This window comes from Piliocolobus tephrosceles, chromosome 18, assembly GCF_002776525.5.
Source record: "Piliocolobus tephrosceles isolate RC106 chromosome 18, ASM277652v3, whole genome shotgun sequence".
Lineage (NCBI taxonomy): Eukaryota > Metazoa > Chordata > Mammalia > Primates > Cercopithecidae > Piliocolobus > Piliocolobus tephrosceles.
Window position 1 is genome coordinate 35099548 of NC_045451.1, and position 19000 is coordinate 35118547.

Below are 19000 nucleotides of genomic sequence, written 5' to 3' on the forward strand. Positions count from 1 at the left end.
TTCCAACTCAATAGAATTTGTTAGCAAAAAGAACTGTGCAGGCTCACGGTTCCTTTTGTTCCTTCACCTCCCTTCTGCATATCACGAATTTCCTCTAGCAGGTGCAAATGACAATTTTTCTTGCCATTATCTTTATTAGTGGTAGTCTTCAGTATTTGTCTTAAATAATAATAATTATGTTACGTTTCATCAGGTGCTCAAAACCCTTTCCAAAACAGTCTTTCATTCATGTGCTTTCCCTTAATTTTACACATGGGGAACTGAGGTTTACAGATAAGAGATGTGACATTTTATGTTCATGTTGCAAAGCCAAGAAGAGATTCTGGGGGCCCTGACTTTGGATCTAGTGCCTGCCTCTTCCTAATGCATGGACTTATTGCTCTTGGTGAGCAGATGATACTGCAACAGAGGTGCTCAGAGAGTAAGTCATTCTGTTTCCATCTCTATGAAGTTATTAACAAATGCACCTGTGAAGTTGGCTCTGTTCTATATATAAAGTATTTTTATTAAGTCTGAAGTTGACTTTGGGCAATTTCTTTCTCAGTATAGTAGACCAGGTTTACACCAGCAGTGTGAAATGAAAATTTTAGAACATTTAGATTCCAGTGAATTTTAACTCAGAATATCAAGATAATTAAGGCAAGAATGGTCCAAATTAATTCTGATAAACTCCATACGTATAATGGTTGAAAATGTCAAACTATTTTCTTTCAAGAGAAAATATTAGGATGTTTTTAAAATTAACCTTCTTATTCAAAGTTTATAAATCATAAAGTCATACAAATCATGAAGTTTACGAATCAAAACTCAGTGAATTGCACTCACCCAGGGGCACACACAAACACACACATACACACACACACAATGAAAACAAAAACAAAAGGAAACTCAGTAAATGTTCACAATGAGCTCACTTAGCTTTCCAGGCCCTGATAACAACCTTGTGCCCCTGTCCAGCTTCTCTCACTCCCTACCCCCAATGATGGTAAATTTTGCCTGTTTTTGAACTTTATGTAAATGACATTGCATAGAACGTTCTCTTGTATCTGGCTTGTTTTACTCAGCACTTGGGAGATTCGTCCATTAGAATGGGGTTTTTGTTGTTTTGTTTTGAGACAGGGTCTCACTCTTCTGCCCAGACTGGAGTTGCAGTGATGTGATCATAGCTCAATACAGCCTTGACCACCCTGGCTCAAGCCATCCTCCTATCTCAGCATTATAGGCGTGCATGCCACCATGCCCAGCAAATTTTTTTTATTTTGTAAAGACAGGATCTCCCTATATTTCCCAGGCTGGTTTCAAACTCCTGGGCTCAAGCAGTGCTCCTGCTTTGGTCTCCCAAAGTGCTGAGATTACAACCATGCCCAGCCTTAGAATGTGATTTGATTTATACTTAAGAGCTTCAATAAACTCTCTTTGTATTCCTTATACTTCCCCAACCCATCTTCCCTGTTTGTCAGACCTAAGCCCATTTTGCACCTACAGATTAAGACTCACTGCCCAGAAACCACACCTCTGATAGTGACCTAGCATACGGTTAGGTGGAAAAAAGAAAAAAAAAAGATTGATTTGTGTTTAGTAACTAATGCTTCCTCCATGCTGATTTTGTTTCCATCCTTGCAGACAACAGGGATTTCTCTAAGTAGACCCTGGTGCTTTCAGAAGATTAGTGGTTACTTAAATGCTTAGCTAAATCAGCCAAGCAGAGAATCATGACTGTATTGTTAGAGGCAGTCTCTGATTCTCAACATGCCAAGCCTGCAAGGAGTTACCCCAAGAGAGATTACAAGATAAAAATCATTATACCGAGGGAGAGAGACACATTCTGTCTTGCAGAGTGACCACAGGTTTCCAAATTAGGGACTGATGCATTAATGTCTTATGCAAGAGTGACCCTTAAGGTAGTATGCTGTATTCTTGCCACCTAGTGGATTCCAATATTACTATTAAGAGGAGGAAGCTTTTCAAAACCACAGGCAATCCACTTAGTAAGCTGAGCGAGTACTGCCACATATCACTGATCTGCACATTTTTTTTTGTCCTACATTAGAACATAAGAAATTCCATGTTGAGTCAAAATAAAGATCCACCCAGGTCAAGATACTTTAAGAGCAAAATTGTTGTTCTTAACAATATCAACCTCAAAATGTAGGCAAATACACTGAATACTCTTAGATTTCCCTTGATAACACCATAAAGATCCATTACCCATGGATTTATCTACACCTTTCTTCAACCTAAGCATAGTCCCCATTGGGGCAATGAATTCTATTTGTTAAGCTACCAGCTGTTAAAGTGTAGTTTATTTTATTTACCTTCAAACTACCTCCTAAAACAAGCCCTATTAGATTAGACATTGTACCACTCTTCGTATTTGTCTCATTATGAGCTCATGAGTACAATGGAAAGGATTTGAAAAAATCCTTTTTGAAAAAACTTCAAAATGTTGCAGACATTATCCTTTCACCTGGGCCCATTTTTAATGCCAGAATTATTCCCGATGGCCTTCCTAACATCTAGTTAATTCTGTGACCCACTTCCTGCACAGATAACCCAGTGTAATCTGTGTGAAATCCGCCCCCAAATAAAAATGGTATGACGTTAACACTACTTTAATTATTACTTTACATTCATTTTCTTCCAAACACATTTAAACGTTTTGCAGTTATCATTCATGTAACTGGTTGAAGCACCCACAACTTTCACAGACAAGAATTAAACCATTTTACATAAGTAGGAAGTGAATCAGGGAAATGTCTCATTCATAGTCATGCAGAAACTCATTGGCCAAACTGGAAATGATAATAATGATCATTTATTGAGCACTAACTATGCCAGATACTGGCTAAATACTTACTGTGTTATCCTTACAATGCTGTAAGGTAGATCCTGTTATTACCTCCAATTCATACTTAGAAACTGAGGCTCAGGGAGTCACATAGCTCTCAAGTGACAGATACAGGATTCAATCCAGGTCTATTTGACCCTAAAACCTTCTCCCTGTCTTCCTTGGGTCCTTAGCTGGTGGTGAGGGAAACTGGGTGCCAGATCTGGTGCTATCTCCCTGTGTTATCTTGAGTAACATCATTTCATCTCTTTGAGTCTCACTCTTATCTATAAAATGTGGATGGCCAAACCTGGTCAAAATCTCTACTAGCTCTAAAATTTTGGCTGCCACTTTTGTGTGCCAATTTTCTGATATATTATCTCTTTTTCCCCAGAACAGGGCCACTTTCATGAAAGTCAGCCCAGGACCATATATAACACCCAACAGCATGACCCACCTATTTTTGCCTTATGTCTGCATTTCCTTAATCACTAATTGCTACATTGCATCTTTCTGGAGCATCTGGAATATTATTTTTTATTGGTATTTTAACTATATCTACCTCTTTGGTAAACTCTTATTTTTGTTTCACTTCTGGAATAATTACTATGAAAGTAACAACAAGAGTCTTAAAAAAAAAAAGATATTGGATTTTAATTGAACATTCTGTGTCTTCCCTTTGTATAGATCAAAGATAAAGAGGGAGAGTGGTAGGTACATTCATTTCTCTCATCTTTAGTCAGACATAAGAGGTTCTTTTAAGAATCTCTGTAGAGAATAATGATGTGCCCCTACTGTTCTAAGGACTTTATGTTGATTATCTTATTCAATCTTTGGAACAACCCATTGAGGTAAGTATTACTGCTTTCACCCCCCTACAGCTGAGAAGGCTAAAGAGGCAAGAGATGAGTAAGTTGCCTGTGGTCTCACTGCTAGGAAGTCACAGGATTTGAGCCAGGCTGGGGCTGACTCTGCATTCCATACTTTGTCTGCTCTCCTCTGGTTTGTCACCTAAAATTGTGGCCTATTCACATCTTGTATTATCAGTTATAAATACGCAGTTAATAACCACTCCAATCAGTTCATTGATTTTGAATCACAAAACCTGCGCTCATACTTCTATGTTGCCCTGACACTCTACGACAAGAAAAATAAACATAACTTGGGCCATCCAATCAAAACCAACAGAGCACCAGAGCATGAAATTCTGTCTGCCCCTTTCACTGCAGGCTGCTTTTGTCTTTGCCCAACAACAAATCCCAGCTTCTAAACCCATCTAAATGGTTTTACTGTAAAAAGGACACAGCAAACCAGCACACTCTCATTTAATATTTCTGGTTTGACTCAAAGTCATCAGAGATATATAACCTAGGGTGGCAGACAAAATGTCTTTTCCTAAGGAGGTATACCAAATATTACTCTACATGTTTTAAAATTATCTGATTATATTAGGCTCAACTTGTCATTCTGTGCTTTTGTCTTGTCCCAGGTGCACAGAACGACTTACTCTTATTCTCTTGTAAGATACAGTCTGCCATGGAGCACTTCTGACCCACATTAAAGACTGCAGATCGAAAGGGCTTGGGAATTAAATACAAAATCAGGTTCAGGAGAACCTAAGGACAAGTGACCTCAAAACAGCATGGACAACCATGTAAAATAGACTGTAGCAGCCATTCATTAGTGGGGGGAGGGGGGAGCCAACCAGAGCAGTCAATGCTTGTTGCATCTTTTGGTGGAACCAAAGTTTGAGTCTTCGTATTTTTAAAGGACAGTTGAACCCAGAGCATGGGAAGTGCTATTAGCCAACTGGGATGGGAAATCCATGGATGGTCTCAGGCAGTCTCAGTGCTCCACACATGGAGAAAGCAACTCTACGAAACTGTCTTTTCCTTTTGAAGAAGTGATTCTTGGTGGAAAGAAAACACAAGACCTGTCCTAGGAGTGGGGATCGCGTTTCAACGGATGGGAAGGCACCAGCCGTACAAACCTGCTTTTCATAGCAAACTGGACAGACTTAACACGTGGCCCCTTCCTCTCTGTACTTTGCCTGCTGTATGGATGAAGATTGTATTCCTCTGGAAATATTTTACAGTTTAATATTGAGTGTAATTAAGAATATAATCATGTTATCAAAAATGGTATTTAACTCTGTTGTAGTTTCTTTAACATTCATGTGGATAAACAAAGTCTATAATAAAAAACTATGAAGTAATAGTTGTGTTCATGTAGTTAAATGCATATTTGCTTGAGGATAACTAAGAGAAATTCATACTTTTAAGAATTATTTTGGTATAAAAATATTTGAATAAATTATTTTTGAAAACAGAATTCCTTCAAAAATGATTATTAAAGGCTAGCCCAGCCTTTGGTCATTGTCAGCATCTGGACAACTCCCCCATTGTTTTAGGGTCTTTGTATAGGTAAAGGAATGTTCTAAATTCCTGCTAGGTCTTCCAGTAGTGTTGCTGATAGAGCCCACCACAGGCCTTCCCACTTACTGTGATGTTAAATCCAAGTCCACAAGATCATATTATGCCCCAAATTCTGCCTTTCAGATGAGAGAGATAAATACTGAACACTTTTCAGCCAAGATTTCTAAGATAATGTGGGTTGCACAGAAGTCCACCATGGATGACCTCCCAACATGAGGTTGCCAAAGCCCATCCTAACTGAAAAAACATCTCACCATTGGCATCCCTCAACAGATTTCAAAAGAGCCTTCAGATGCATCGCCATGAGATTTAATGCTTTTTCCCCACCAGCTTTATTACCACAAACTATCCCAAAAAGCTTCACAACTTACCCTTGAGATAAATGCTCTTATCTTGGCTGTGACAATAAGAAACCAAAGGAGGGATACTCATTTGTGATCTTCTTCCTAGCCTATGAAGGATGAGAAGTTGTGTTAGAGAAGGAATGTAAACCAAGTCCCAGAGTCTGGAAACAGATTCTTACTGACCACTAACAGAAACTAATATGAAGATGCTGTGACAAAAATTTTCTCTTTGAGCTGTTCTTCCAGGAGGGGCCTGGGTGCAGGTATGAGTCTCACAGAGTCCTTTGGACATGATATATGTTTCTAAAACTGGTCATTGTACTTAGGTGTGTAATTTGAGCAGTCAGGTAAGTGGAGAATTTTCTCTGATATAAGCATGAAATTACACATAGGGATGGAAGCCCTGTGCCTCTTAGCTTTGTACTTTAAGCCAAGGATATCAGAGGTGGCAGAAAATCATCTGGGAGGCCACAAACCTGGCTTCATGACTAGCCAGCAGGGTCATTTTCTACAGAATCCAATGCAAACTCTAGGACCAGATAGCTTCTCAGAGCAAAAGCAACTTGGTCCAGGAGTTTGGAGGGAGAATAACAGATTTACAGATAAATTTTAGGTCTTTGTCCTGCAGCTGCATCAACTGGCGGTATAAACCAGCCTGAAATGTCATTCTTTTGTTTCCAATTGCAACTTTAAATATCTATGAGTTATTAGTGGTAAAATATCAGCAAATGATCTTGTAGTAAAAGAGAAATAAAAACCCAATAACTTGACCAGTATATCTGCAGCACTCTGGACTCATTAACCATGGCATAACTCTGCACTGAGTTCATGGCCAAGTTCAGTACAGAAAACCATTTGCTTCTGCTGCTAACAATGTTAAAACTATCACTTCTCGGCCTTTTGGCTAAGACCAAGTGAAGAATGTTAAAACCGCATTGGTGCCTTCCAGTTCTCCACCTAAATTCCAGATTCCAAAGAAGCCCAGCTATACGTGTCTCTGAGTGCCAGGGCTCTCCTGTTGACCTTACTCCCATGCCTTAGAGTCTCTATTCGTTACAAGCACTAGAGCCTAACAATCCTCCAAGTAGCCATAAAGCTACATGCCAAAAACCCAAAGCTTCAAAGAAAAAGTCAAGGAAATCACACATGTGATGTGGAAACATGTCATTTACCCCATGTGTTTTCTCATTAAGAAGAGTGAACATATTTTTCCTGTTCTAGTAATGTTTGTTGCTTTTAAGTTGGAACAAAAGAATTCTTCCCCAAAACTGGATAGAATTGTGTTATCTGAGCTGCCTTGTGGAAACGGACAGGACATCCATCTCAAGTGCTGCATGGGGCTAAAAATAAAGCTACTCCTCAGAAAGACAAGTAAAAATTCTTGGCTGCACAAAATGACAGCAGAAAAAAAAAAAATGCTGTGCTCTTTTCTTTGTTTTATCATGTCAAGATTCCAAGGTCATTCCAAATACTAACTAATGAAGCACACAGGCAATGCAAATACAATTCTCTATTTTAATTCCAAATCAAATTATAAAATCAGAAAAAGCATCAGCAAATAAAAGCAAAAATCCAGGTCCGAACAGTAAAGTATTTCCTGTTGGGGCAGACCAGACATTTCAGACTGATGCTTTCCATCCTTAGAATGCCTGAGTAATTGCTTGTCTGTTTGCCACAGGCAAGGAGAGAGGGACATCACATCCCAATTTCCTTAGATTGAACAATGAGTGTGGTCTCTGCACTGTGGAAAATAGAGGAGAACTCTCTCCTAGTACAGGGGATATGATCAAACTGATAGGAGCTCTTTCATTTAAGAGTTAAGAGTTAAGACAGTGTTGGGTTGGTCAGCAGTGAGGGAGGTTAGAGAAACGGAACACTGTCTGTGTTTTAAGGATGTGTAACCACTGTCATTTAACTCCCAGCACTCTCTATGCTATGAGCAGATGGCCTTTGTCTCTCTCTGCAGAGTTGAGCACACACAGTCTGACCATCTTACAAGATTCCCTATAGGCAACCCAAACCATGTTTGTAATAACAGACTCTTGTGGGGGAGATGTGTACTATAAACTTTAGGAGGGCAGAAGATGTTTGTTTCAGCTCACTACCCTCTCCCTAGTGCTTAGCACAGTCCCTGGCAGGTAGCAGCAGCACAAAACATTTTTTTTAAATGAGTGATTCTATCTCCTTTATTTTATTTGAGCCAATCACAGAAGCAGATCAGTTCACTGTTATCAATTTAAGCTCTCTCAAAGGTTGACTTTTCATCTGATTTCAAATGATCATATGTGGCAAATGCTAGTTGCCATCCTATAATACCCATTCTCAGGTGGCAATACACCCAATTGAACAATTATCCTACTTGCAGTTAGACATGGCCATGTGACTATATTTTGGCCAATGGGATGCAGGTGGAAACATGTGGAACTTTCAGGAAGGTAGCTTCAAAATTAATTAATTAATTAATTAATTAATTATTTCTTTTTTTCCTTTCCCTTTCTCTCTTTTCTGATGTCTATAAGATGGATGGAGGCCCAGCAGCCATCTCAGGCCATGAGGTGATTTTGAAGATGAAAACCATATACTATTAATAGTATGGCACACAAAAAAATAATAAAAGCCAGGGTCCTTGACAACTACTGAACTACCATTCCAACTCTGGACTGACCATTTCCAAATTTATTTTGGAAGGAAATGAGATTCTATCTTATTTAACCACATTATTTTAGATATTCTATTAACTCTGATTACAAAACCTTTTGCTCTATTTGAGGGTCCCCATTGCCAACAATCGCATGATTTCTTATTTATGTGATAACTTTCCAATGCATATTTATGCTGTTTATTTCATTGTATGAGCTTATTGGCCCTTTGATTTAGCTAAGGGTATTGGATATGGAAGCTAACTAGTTGCAGAGTCAACCCTAAATCCAGTTCTTCTTACTGCCATGGCAAGCTATTCTTGTCTATTTCTTGGCCTCACCATCACACTAAGCCAGCTGTAACATCTCTGATATCTCCCATTGCAGTATATGCAGGTGAAGATAGGGAAAGGGGCTGAACCTGAACTTGGCTGGCTTTCCAGGGTAGGACAGGAGATGGACTAGAAAGGTAAACTGTCCAAAAGGCCTCATACATTCTCATGTGACACAAAGAAAGATGTGAGCAGGTATGTAGCCAGACCCCAACAAGGGAATAGATCTCAGCAGCACAGGCATGTTCAACAGTAAGAGGTTGTCAACCACCACCATCCATGATACAGGGCCCTGCCACTCATATGGCATTTATGGGCAGGTTCTGTCCTTGGGAAAACACACCGTTGAGAACAAACAGGTGGCAGGAAGCAAACCCGGTCCTAGACTTGAAGACATGATGGGCAGAGAGCTCTTTGGCTCAGGAGCCCATGTGGGCTTTGGCTCTCCTGCTTAGAGGGGCAGCAAGGTAAGCTTGGGAACTCAGGAGAGGGCCCTGGGACTTCCAGATTTGAGCCTGTAACTACCACACAGGACTGGGAGAAAAAAAGCAAAGACTTTCTAAATGTAGCATGACTCCAGTCTTGATTTGGGACCTGAAGCTGTGTTGCAGCTTTAGGAAGAGGGATGAGAAGGGGGCTGGCTTTGAGCTAAGAAAGGTGCTGAAAAACACTGACAGCTGACAATACTTCTATGCAGAGGGCCACTTACTTCCATACCAAGATGAATATACATATAATTTAGAAGAAATAAAGTTACCTAAAGTAAACAATCATTCAGAAAAGCCATGACTGTGTGCTGAATTAAGAACTTCTCTAAAAGCACTGTTAACACTTGGAGTTTTCAAATAATAAAATTCATTCTTCACATCCAACTTTTACATCATCCCACTATTAAGGACAGTGGCTTCCTGGATGATTGTTAATGATGGTTTTCTTTATTATATTTCAGACCATTTAGAAAAGTTTATTGATTTATACTTCCTTGTAATTAGTTATAGTGATTGAAATAGCTTTTATGGCCCTCTAGGGATTGACTTTTTAAAGAATCAACCCTTCCCCCAAATTGTGTGCTTTAAAACATGGTTAAATACTGTTTGAATTCAGTACTAAACTATCATTGGTGAAACTGTAATTTTATGTGTAGTTGCTTTTTCATCCCTCTGCTTATATGGCACTATCATCCAATTACTTGGCAGCCAATAATAATACCAGCAGCCAACTTTTATTGAGTGATTAGAGTAAGATGAACATTGTACTAAGTTTATGCACAATGCTTAATGCATTATTTCTTTTAATCCTCTCAACAACCCTATGAGGTAGCGACTATTTAATTGAAATTTAAAGGAGTTAAGCTACTCAGCTGATTAAGTAGAAAAGTAGGAGTTTGAAACCAGGGCCACTGTGACTTCAAAAATCTCTGCTTTTAACCGTTACATTACTCCCTACACAGGTGAGTTGGCAGTGCCCAGATTGACACAATCTGAAGAGTGCTGGAAGACCCCTCTTAAATAAAAACATCTCCCCTCACTAATCTCACTTGAAGCTGAAATTTCACAACTAGCATGATTTCTTTGACTAAGGTATTACATGTCTCCAGTAAGATAAATACCCCAAGACAGTGCTATTCAAAGTATCTTCTGTCAAAGAACTAACACTACAAAGCTCTTAGAAGAAAACATAAAAGTAGATCTTCATAACCTTGGGTCAAGCAATGTTTTCACACATACAACACCAAAAGCACTAGTGACAAAAGAAAAAATAAATTCGACTCCCATAAAGTTACATACTTTTGTGCTGCAAATGATAACATCAAGAAGGTAAAAGAAGACCAGCTCACAGTAAAGGAAAAATGTTTGCAAATAATATATCTGATAAGGGACTTGCTTTCAGAGCACATAAAGAGCACTCACAATGTGATAATAAAAAGACAAATAAACCAAATTTAAAAAACAAAAGACTTGAATAGATATTTCCCCAAAGAAGTTACATGAACACCCAATATATGAAAAGATGTTCAACACTATGAGTTATCAGGAAAATGCAAATCAAAACCACAATGAAATACCATTTCACATGCACTAGAATGGCTAATATCAAAAAACAATAACAAGTATTGGTGAAGATGTAGGAAAATTGGAACGATTATACATTGCTGGTGAAAATGCAAACTGGTGTGCAGCCACTCCAGTTTGACGGTTCCTCAGAAAACTAAACAGAATTACCATATTACCCAGCAATTCCCCTCCTAGGTATATACACAAAAGTATTGAAAACAATTATTCAAACAAATACTTGCATACAAATATTTGTAGCAGCACAAGGTGAAAACCACGCAAATGTTGTTTATCCAAAAAATGGAATATTACGCAACCATGAAAAGAAATGAAGTATTGACACATGCTAACAACATGGATGGAACTTAAAAATGTATCCTAAGTGAAAGAAGTCAGACACAAAACATCACATATTGCATGATTCTAGTTTTATGGAATATCTATAATAGGTAAATCCATAGAGACGAAAAGCAAACTTGTGGTTTCCAGTGTCTGTCTAGGGATAAGGAGAGAATTGAGAAAGCTTGCTTAATGGGTACAGAGTTTTCTTTTGGAGTTATTAAAATGTTTTGGAACTAGACAGAGGTGGTATTTTTACAATATTGTGAGTATATTAAATGCCGCTGACTAGTACACCTTAGAATGGTTCCATATAAATTTTATGATTACTTTTTCCATTTCTTTGAGGAATGCCATTGGTATTTTGATAGAGATTGCATTGAGTCTGTAAATTGCTTTGGGTAGTATTGATATTTTAACAATTTTAATTCTTCTAATCCATGAACATAGAATATCTTTCCATTTCCTGGGGTCTGCTTCAATTTCTTTCATCAATGTCTTATAGTTTTCCTTCTACAGATCTTTCATTTCTTTGATTAAATTAATTCCTAAGTATTTTATATATTTTGTAGCTATTGTACGTGGGATTGCTTTCTTGACTTTTTTCAGATTGTTTGCTATTGATGTATATAAATGCTACTGATTTTGTATATTAATTTTGTATCCTACAGTCTTAATGAATTTGCTATTCAGTTCTAACAGTTTTTTTGGTAGAGTCTTTAGATTTTTCTAAATAAAAAATTATGTCGGCCGGGCGCGGTGGCTCAAGCCTGTAATCCCAGCACTTTGGGAGGCCGAGACGGGCGGATCACGAGGTCAGGAGATCGAGACCATCCTGGTTAACACTGTGAAACCCCGTCTCTACTAAAAAATACAAAAAACTAGCCGGGCGAGATGGCGGGCGCCTGTAGTCCCAGCTACTCCGGAGGCTGAGGCAGGAGAATGGCGTAAACCTGGGAGGCGGAGCTTGCAGTGAGCTGAGATCGGGCCACTGCACTCCAGCCTGGGCGACAGAGCGAGACTCCGTCTCAAAAAAAAAAAAAAAAAAAAAATTATGTCATCTGTGAACAAGGTTGATTGGATTTCTTTCTTTCCAATTTGAATGTCCTTTCTTTTTTTTCTCTTGCCTAATTGCTCTGGCCAGAACTTCCAGTATTATATTGAATTAATGTAATGAATCTGGATATACTTGTCTCATTCCAGATTTTAAAGGAAAGGCTTTCAATTTGTCCCTGTTCTGTGTAATGTTAGCTGTGGGTTTGTCACATGTGGCCTTCATTATCTTGAGATACGTTCCTTTCTCTCTTTCTTTTTTTTTTCAGGCAGGGTCTCACTCCCATTGCCTACGCTGGAGTGCAGCAGTGCATTCTCAACTCACTGCAGTCTTAACTTCCCAGGCTCAAGTGATTTTCCCACCTCAGCCTCCCAAGTAGCTGGGACTACAGGCATGCACCATCATGCCCAGTTAACTTTTTGTATTTCTAGTAGAAATGAGGCTTTGTCATGTTGCCCAGGCTCAAGGTATCTTCCTTCTCTACCCAGTTTTTGAGAGTTTTTTCTTTAATCATAAAGGGATGTTGAATTTTATTGAATACTTTTTCAATATCTATTGAAGTGGTCATATGAGTTTTGTTCTTAGTTCTGTTAATGTGACGTATCACATTTATTGATTTGTGTATGTTGAACCATCCTTGCATCCCTGGGATGAATCCCACTTGATCATGGTAAACTACCTTTTTAACATGTTGTTTAATTCAGTTTGCTAACATTCTGTTGAGGATTTTTGCATCTATGTTCATCAGTGATACCACCTTGTAATTTTTTGTTGTTGTTGTTGTGTCCTTGTCTGGTTTTGGCATCAGAATAATACTGGCCTCGTATAATGAGTTTGGAAATATTTCCTCTTCTTCAGTTTTTTTTTTTTTTTTTTTAAACATCTGGCTCTGTCACTCAGGCTGGAGTGCAGTGGCACAATCTCGGCTCACTGCAACCTCCATCTCCCAGGCTCAAACCATCCTACCCACCTCTGTCTCCCAAGTAGCTGGCACTATAGGCACATGCCACCACACCTAGCTAATTTTTGTATTTTTGGTAGAGACAGGGTTCCACCATGCTGGCTAGGCTGGTCTTGAACTCATGGGCTCAAGCAATCCACTCATCTCAACCTCCCAAAGTGCTGGGATTACAGCCGTGAGCCACCCTGCCTGAACTCCTCTTTAATTTTTTTGAAGGATTTAAGTAGAATCGGTATTAGTTCTACAAATATTTAGTAGAATTCAGCAGTGAACCATCAGGTCCTGGGCCTTGATGGGAGACTTTTCATTATGGCTTCAATGTTGTTACTCATTATTTGTTTATGGAGGTTTTCTGTTTCTTTATGGTTCAATTTTGGTAGGTTGTATGTGCCCAGGAATTTATCCATTTCTTCTAGAATTTCCAATTTATTGGTGTATAGTTGTTCATGATAGTCTCTAATGATTCCTTGTATTTCTGTGGTCTCAGTTATTATGTCTTCTTTTTCATTTCTGATTTTATTTTAGTCTTCTTTCTTTTTTGCTTAGTCTAGTTAAATATTTTTTAATTTTGTTTATCTTTTCAAGAAACCAACTTTTTGTTTTGTTGATCTTCATACTGATTGACTTTTTAGTCTCAATTTTATTTATTTCAGCTCTGATCTTTATTATTTCTTTACTTCTACTAATTTTGGATTTAGCTTGCCCTTGCTTTTCTAGGTCTTTAAAGTCTTTCCACTTTTTTGATATAGGTATTTATTGCTATAAGCTTCCCTCTTAGTACTTCTTTTGCTGTATCCCATAGATTTTGGTATATTGTATTTTCATTTATTTCAATAATTTTTAAAGCCTTCTTCTTAATTTTTTCATTAACCCCTTGATCATTAAAGAGTATGTTGTTTAATTTCCATGTGTTGGTGGAGTTTCCAAGGTTCCTCTTATTATTGAGTTCTAGTTCTATACCATTGTGGTCAGAGAAGATGCTTAATACGATTTCTACTTTTAAAAATTTGTTGAGACTTCTTTTGTGACCTAAGATATAGTCTATTCTAGAGAATCTTCCATGGGCTGATGAAAAGAATGTGTATTCTGCAGTAGCTGGATGACATGTTCTATAAATGTCCATTATGCCTATTTGGTCTAGTATGTGGTTTAATGTTTCTTCAATGATTTTCTGTCTGGATGATCTGTCTGCTACTGAGAATGGGGTGTTGAAGTCCTCCACTGTTATTGTATTGCAGTCTCTCTCTCCCTTTAAATCTATTAATGTTTGCTTTATATACTTGGATACTCTGGTGTTGGGTGCATATATATTTATTATTGTTATATACTCTTGCTGAAATGACTCCATTTATCATTACATAGTGGATTTCTTTGACTTCTTATAGTCTATCCTTTTCGTTTTTTGTTTTTTGTTTGTTTTTTTAATTGAGGCTGAGTCTTGCTCTGTCTCCCAGGCTGGAGTGCAGTGGCATGATCTCAGCTCACTGTAACCTCCACCTCCTGGGTTCAGGTGATTCTCCTGCCTTAGCCTCCAGAGTAGCTGGGATTACAGGCATGTGCCACCACACCCAGCTAATTTTTGTATTTTTAGTAGAAATGTGGCTTCACCATGTCGGCCAGCTGGTCTCGAATTCCTGACCTCAAGTGATCCGTCCGCCTTGGCCTCCCAAAGTTCTGGGATTACAGAGGTAAGCACCCAGCCAGACTTGTAGTCTGTTTTATCTGAGTTAAGCATGGCTTCTCCTGCTCTTTATGCTTTTCACTTGTATGGAATATCTTTTTCCATCATTTCACTGTAACTCTATACTTTGCACTCTACACTTTAACTCCATCCCCACAACACTGATTTTTGGTTGTCTCAATTTACATATTTTAACATTGTCTATTTCTTAACAGGTTGCTGCATCTATTACTGTTTTTGATAGATTTAGGCTTCATACTAGAGTTATGAGTGGATTGCACACCGTAATTACAGTATTAGAATATTTTGAATGTGTCTGTGCACTCACTTTTACCAGTACATTTTATACCTTCAAATGTTTTCTTGGTGCACATTGGTGGGTGATATGGTTTGGCTCTGTGTCCCCACCTAAATCTCATGTTGAATTGTAATATCCAACGTTGAGGAAGGGACCTAATGGGAGGTGATTGGATCACGGTGGCAGATTTCCTCCTTTGCTGTTCTCGTGGTAGTGAGTGAGTTCTCATGAGATCTAGTTGTTTGAAAGTGTGTAGCACTTCCCCCTTCTCTCTCTCTCTCTGTCCTGCCAGCTATGTAAAGATGTGCCTGCTTCTCCTTCACTTTCTGCAATGATTATAAGTTTCCTGAGGCCTCTGCAGCCATGCTTCCTGTACAGCCCGTGGAACTGTGAATCAATTAAACCTCTTCTGTTTATAAATTACTCATTCTTGGGTATGTCTTTATAGCAGTTGGACAACGGATTAATACAGTGGATTTTTTTTTTTCATGTTGAAGAATTCTCCTTAGCATTTCTTGTAAGACAGGTCTGGTGGTAGTAAATTATTTCAGCTTTTGTTTGGGAAAGAATTAATCTCTCTTTCATATTGAAAAGATAGTTTTGCTGCATATGGTATTCTTAAATGGCAATTTTTTGTGTTTGAGCACTTTGAAAATGCCAACCCACTCCCTCCAGGCCTATGTGGCTTCCATTGAGAAGTCTGCTGCCAGATGAAATAAAGCTCCTTTATGTGTTATTTGCTTTTTTTCAATTGTTGCTTTTGGGATCCTCCTTTGTCCTTGATCTTTGAGACTTTGATTATTATATTGGGATAGTCTTACTTGGGTCAAAACTGTTTGTTATTCTCTGACCTTCCTGTGCCTGGATATTTATATCTTTCTCAAGTTTTGAAAAGTTTTCTATTACTATTTCCTTGAGTAAGCTTTCTACTCCCTGCTCTTGCTCAACTCCCTCTAGAACACCAATCATTCTTACATTTGAAGTCTTTTGAGGTAATTTTCTATATCTTGTAGGCAATCTTCATTTCTTTTCATTCTTTTTTCACCTCTATGTATTTTCATATGGCCTGTTTTTAAGCTAACTGATTCTTTCCTCTGCTTGATCAATTCTGCCATTTCCTCCTACACCTTCTTTTGTTTTTCTGCCTCCTCTTTGTCTTCCCCTTCAACCTCCTCTCCTCTTTGTCTTCTTCATCTGGAACACCGAAGCTAATCCATTTTGGAAAGAGCTACTCCCCTTAGTTCCCCTTCATGATCCATAAAGGAAAGCTTAGAGCCTCTCATTCTATGAATTTAGGGGTCTTTGTATCTTTCAGCAACACAGATGACCTCATGATGATGTCTTCTTCCTCTGAGGGTCCTAGGGCCCTTCACTAAATGTCATCTCCATTTAGCCACATTCCCTCACAATAGTGTCATGTGAAGTGAGTTGTTAGAACCAGCAAAAGGGAACAGATTAGGGTATCAGTTTTTTCAAGCCACAAGAGCCCAAAATGGAGCTGTCAGCATCAGTAAAGAATAGTTGGCCAGGAGCAGTGGCTCACGCCTGTAATCCTAGCACTTTGGGAAGCCGAGGCGGGCAGATCACGAGGTCAAGAGATCAAGACCATCCTGACTAACATGGTGAAACCCCGTCTCTACTAAAAATACAGTAACAAAATTAGCCGGGCGTGGTGGTGGGCGCCTGTAGTCCCAGTTACTCGAGAGGTTGAGGCAGAAGAATGGCGTGAACCCGGGAGGTGGAGCTCGCAGTGAGCCGAGATCACACCACCTCACTCCAGCCTGGGTGACAAAGTGAGACTCCATCACAAAAAAAAAAAAAAAAAAAAAAAAGAATAGTTGTTTTGCTACAAAGAAAAAGATCTTCCTCAAAGCAGATACTAAAGAAATCCAGATAAATGTCTCTAAAGTGTCACCTCTTCAACTAATGACAATCCTCAAGCAAACCCAGACTTATAGTCATTCTCCATGCATTAGGAAAGGTTTTCCATGAGGAAGATTCTGAAACTGTGCCATCTTACCAAGAACCCTTCTCTGAAATGCTGAAGGCAGCTCTACAGGATGGCATAACTGTGGTTCTGCTTAGGGTCATGGAACAGACAGACCTCCCTACTCAGGAAGAATTATGAATAATAACTACCATTTATTAAGAACTTACCAAGTATCAAGTACTAAATGCTTTATTATATAATACAACAACCCCATGAGATAGGAATTCTTACAACCATTTTACAGATCAGGAAACTGGGTATCAGAGGGTTCAAGTGATGTATTCAATAAATAAAATGAATAGTCTGCCTGGGATTTGAACCCAAAGCTCTTTGATTCCCAAACCCATGCTATGAATCAGTAAGCCAGGCAACAAAGAAGCCCAAGTGAGTAAGTACAACGGAGTGAGTGAGTGTTGGATAGCACTAGTAGGTAATACTTCATGGAGGAGGTGAGATTTAATCTGTACCAATAAAACTTTGATTAGAAAGGAGGAGGGGAAAACCATTCATGAGCATTCATCTCTTCCATTACTATACAAGTGTCTTTTTAGGTATGGATAGTGTGGTCATTGTCATGTTATACTATTGGCAAGGCTATTTCTCTGTAAGTGAAGGAGCAAGATTTTATCCAAAGGGTAAAATATTGGATCATTTCTTCAATAAACAACTGAATGACAGTTAGGTCCCAGGAATGGTGCAAGGTACTGGGCTTAGGAAACCTTACATTCAAGATACATGCTGTGCAGTGAAGGTTACAAACATTTATGATGCAGCAGGAGTACTGAGGTAGAGATAGACAGAAGATACTTTGGAAACATAAAGAACAACTAATGTGGACTAGAGGATGAGGAAAAGCTTCTTTCTAACATCTTATTTACATCCTTCTTGGTACACTTTGGCTAGAGGGGGTGACACATGGACTGAACATTTGATCAAATAAAGTGTGAGTACAGGAGAATGGAATGGCAAAGATGGGGGAAGGAGGCTCTAGGCAAAGGAAGCTATACCACATTAGGGTACTCCCATGGGATTTTAGTTAACTGTTGCCGGAGTAAATCACTCTAAACCTTAGTGGCTTAAAACAATGATGTATTATTTTTCATGAGTTATAGGCAGATTGGGCAGTTCTATTGGTCCCACTGGGCTCACACCTGGCAGGTGAGTGGGAGGTGGGCTATGCTGAGACTACTGGGATAGCTGGGACTCTCTTTCCATGGTCTTTCATTCTGGGTTTTCTCATGTCATGGGGTTGCCAGGGCAGCATTCCAAGAGCAAAGGCTGATGCTATAAGGCCTCTTGAGGTTTAGGCTCCAGAATTTGCACAACATCACTACATCTGCAATCTATTGATCAAAGTAAGTGCCAAGGCCAGCTCAGAATCAGAGTGGAAAGAGGAGCTGCAAAGAAGTTGTGGCCATATTTAATCTCCCATACATGTCACACCATGTCATCACCTCTGAAACGCTACATTCAAATATCCTACTTTCTAATCCCAGTCACCCATTCTTTCTGCAATTGTATCCACCTCTTCAAGACTTCCAGTCTCTGATCTCTCCCTCTTCTCAGCTTCTTTCTAATTTTTCTTTTCTGTCAATGCAAGTAGTTGATGCAAGTAGTGTCTCTATCTCCTTCAGTTCTGCTCTGATCTTAGTTATTTCTTGCCTTCTGTTAGCTTTTGAATGTGTTTGCTTTTGCTTCTCTAGTTCTTTTAATTGTGATGTTAGGGTGTCAACTTTAGATCTTTCCAGCTTTCTCTTGTGGGCATTTAGTGCTATAAATTTCCCTCTACACACTGCTTTAAATGTGTCCCAGAGATTCTGGTATGTTGTCTCTTTGTTCTCATTGGTTTCAGAGAATATCTTTATTTCTGCCTTCATTTCATTTTGTACCCAGTAGTCATTCAGGAGTAGGTTGTTCAGTTTCCGTATAGTTGAGCGGTTTTGATTGATTTTCTTAGTCCTGAGTTCTTGTTTGATTGCACTGTGGTCTGAGAGACAGTTTGTTATAATTTCTGTTCTTTTACATTTGCTGAGGAGTGCTTTACTT

General features: G+C 38.8%; 1 protein-coding gene across 1 annotated transcript in view; it reads left to right on the forward strand.

Moving 5' to 3' along the window:
• SKOR2 (SKI family transcriptional corepressor 2) overlaps positions 1-5042 on the forward strand; it is a 45966-nt gene extending 40924 nt beyond the window's left edge. Inside the window, exon 9 of the mRNA XM_023207512.2 lies at positions 4317-5042. The gene's annotated coding sequence lies outside the window, so the exon portion shown is untranslated. The remainder of the gene's footprint in view (positions 1-4316) is intronic.
• The last annotated feature ends 13958 nt before the right edge of the window (positions 5043-19000 follow it).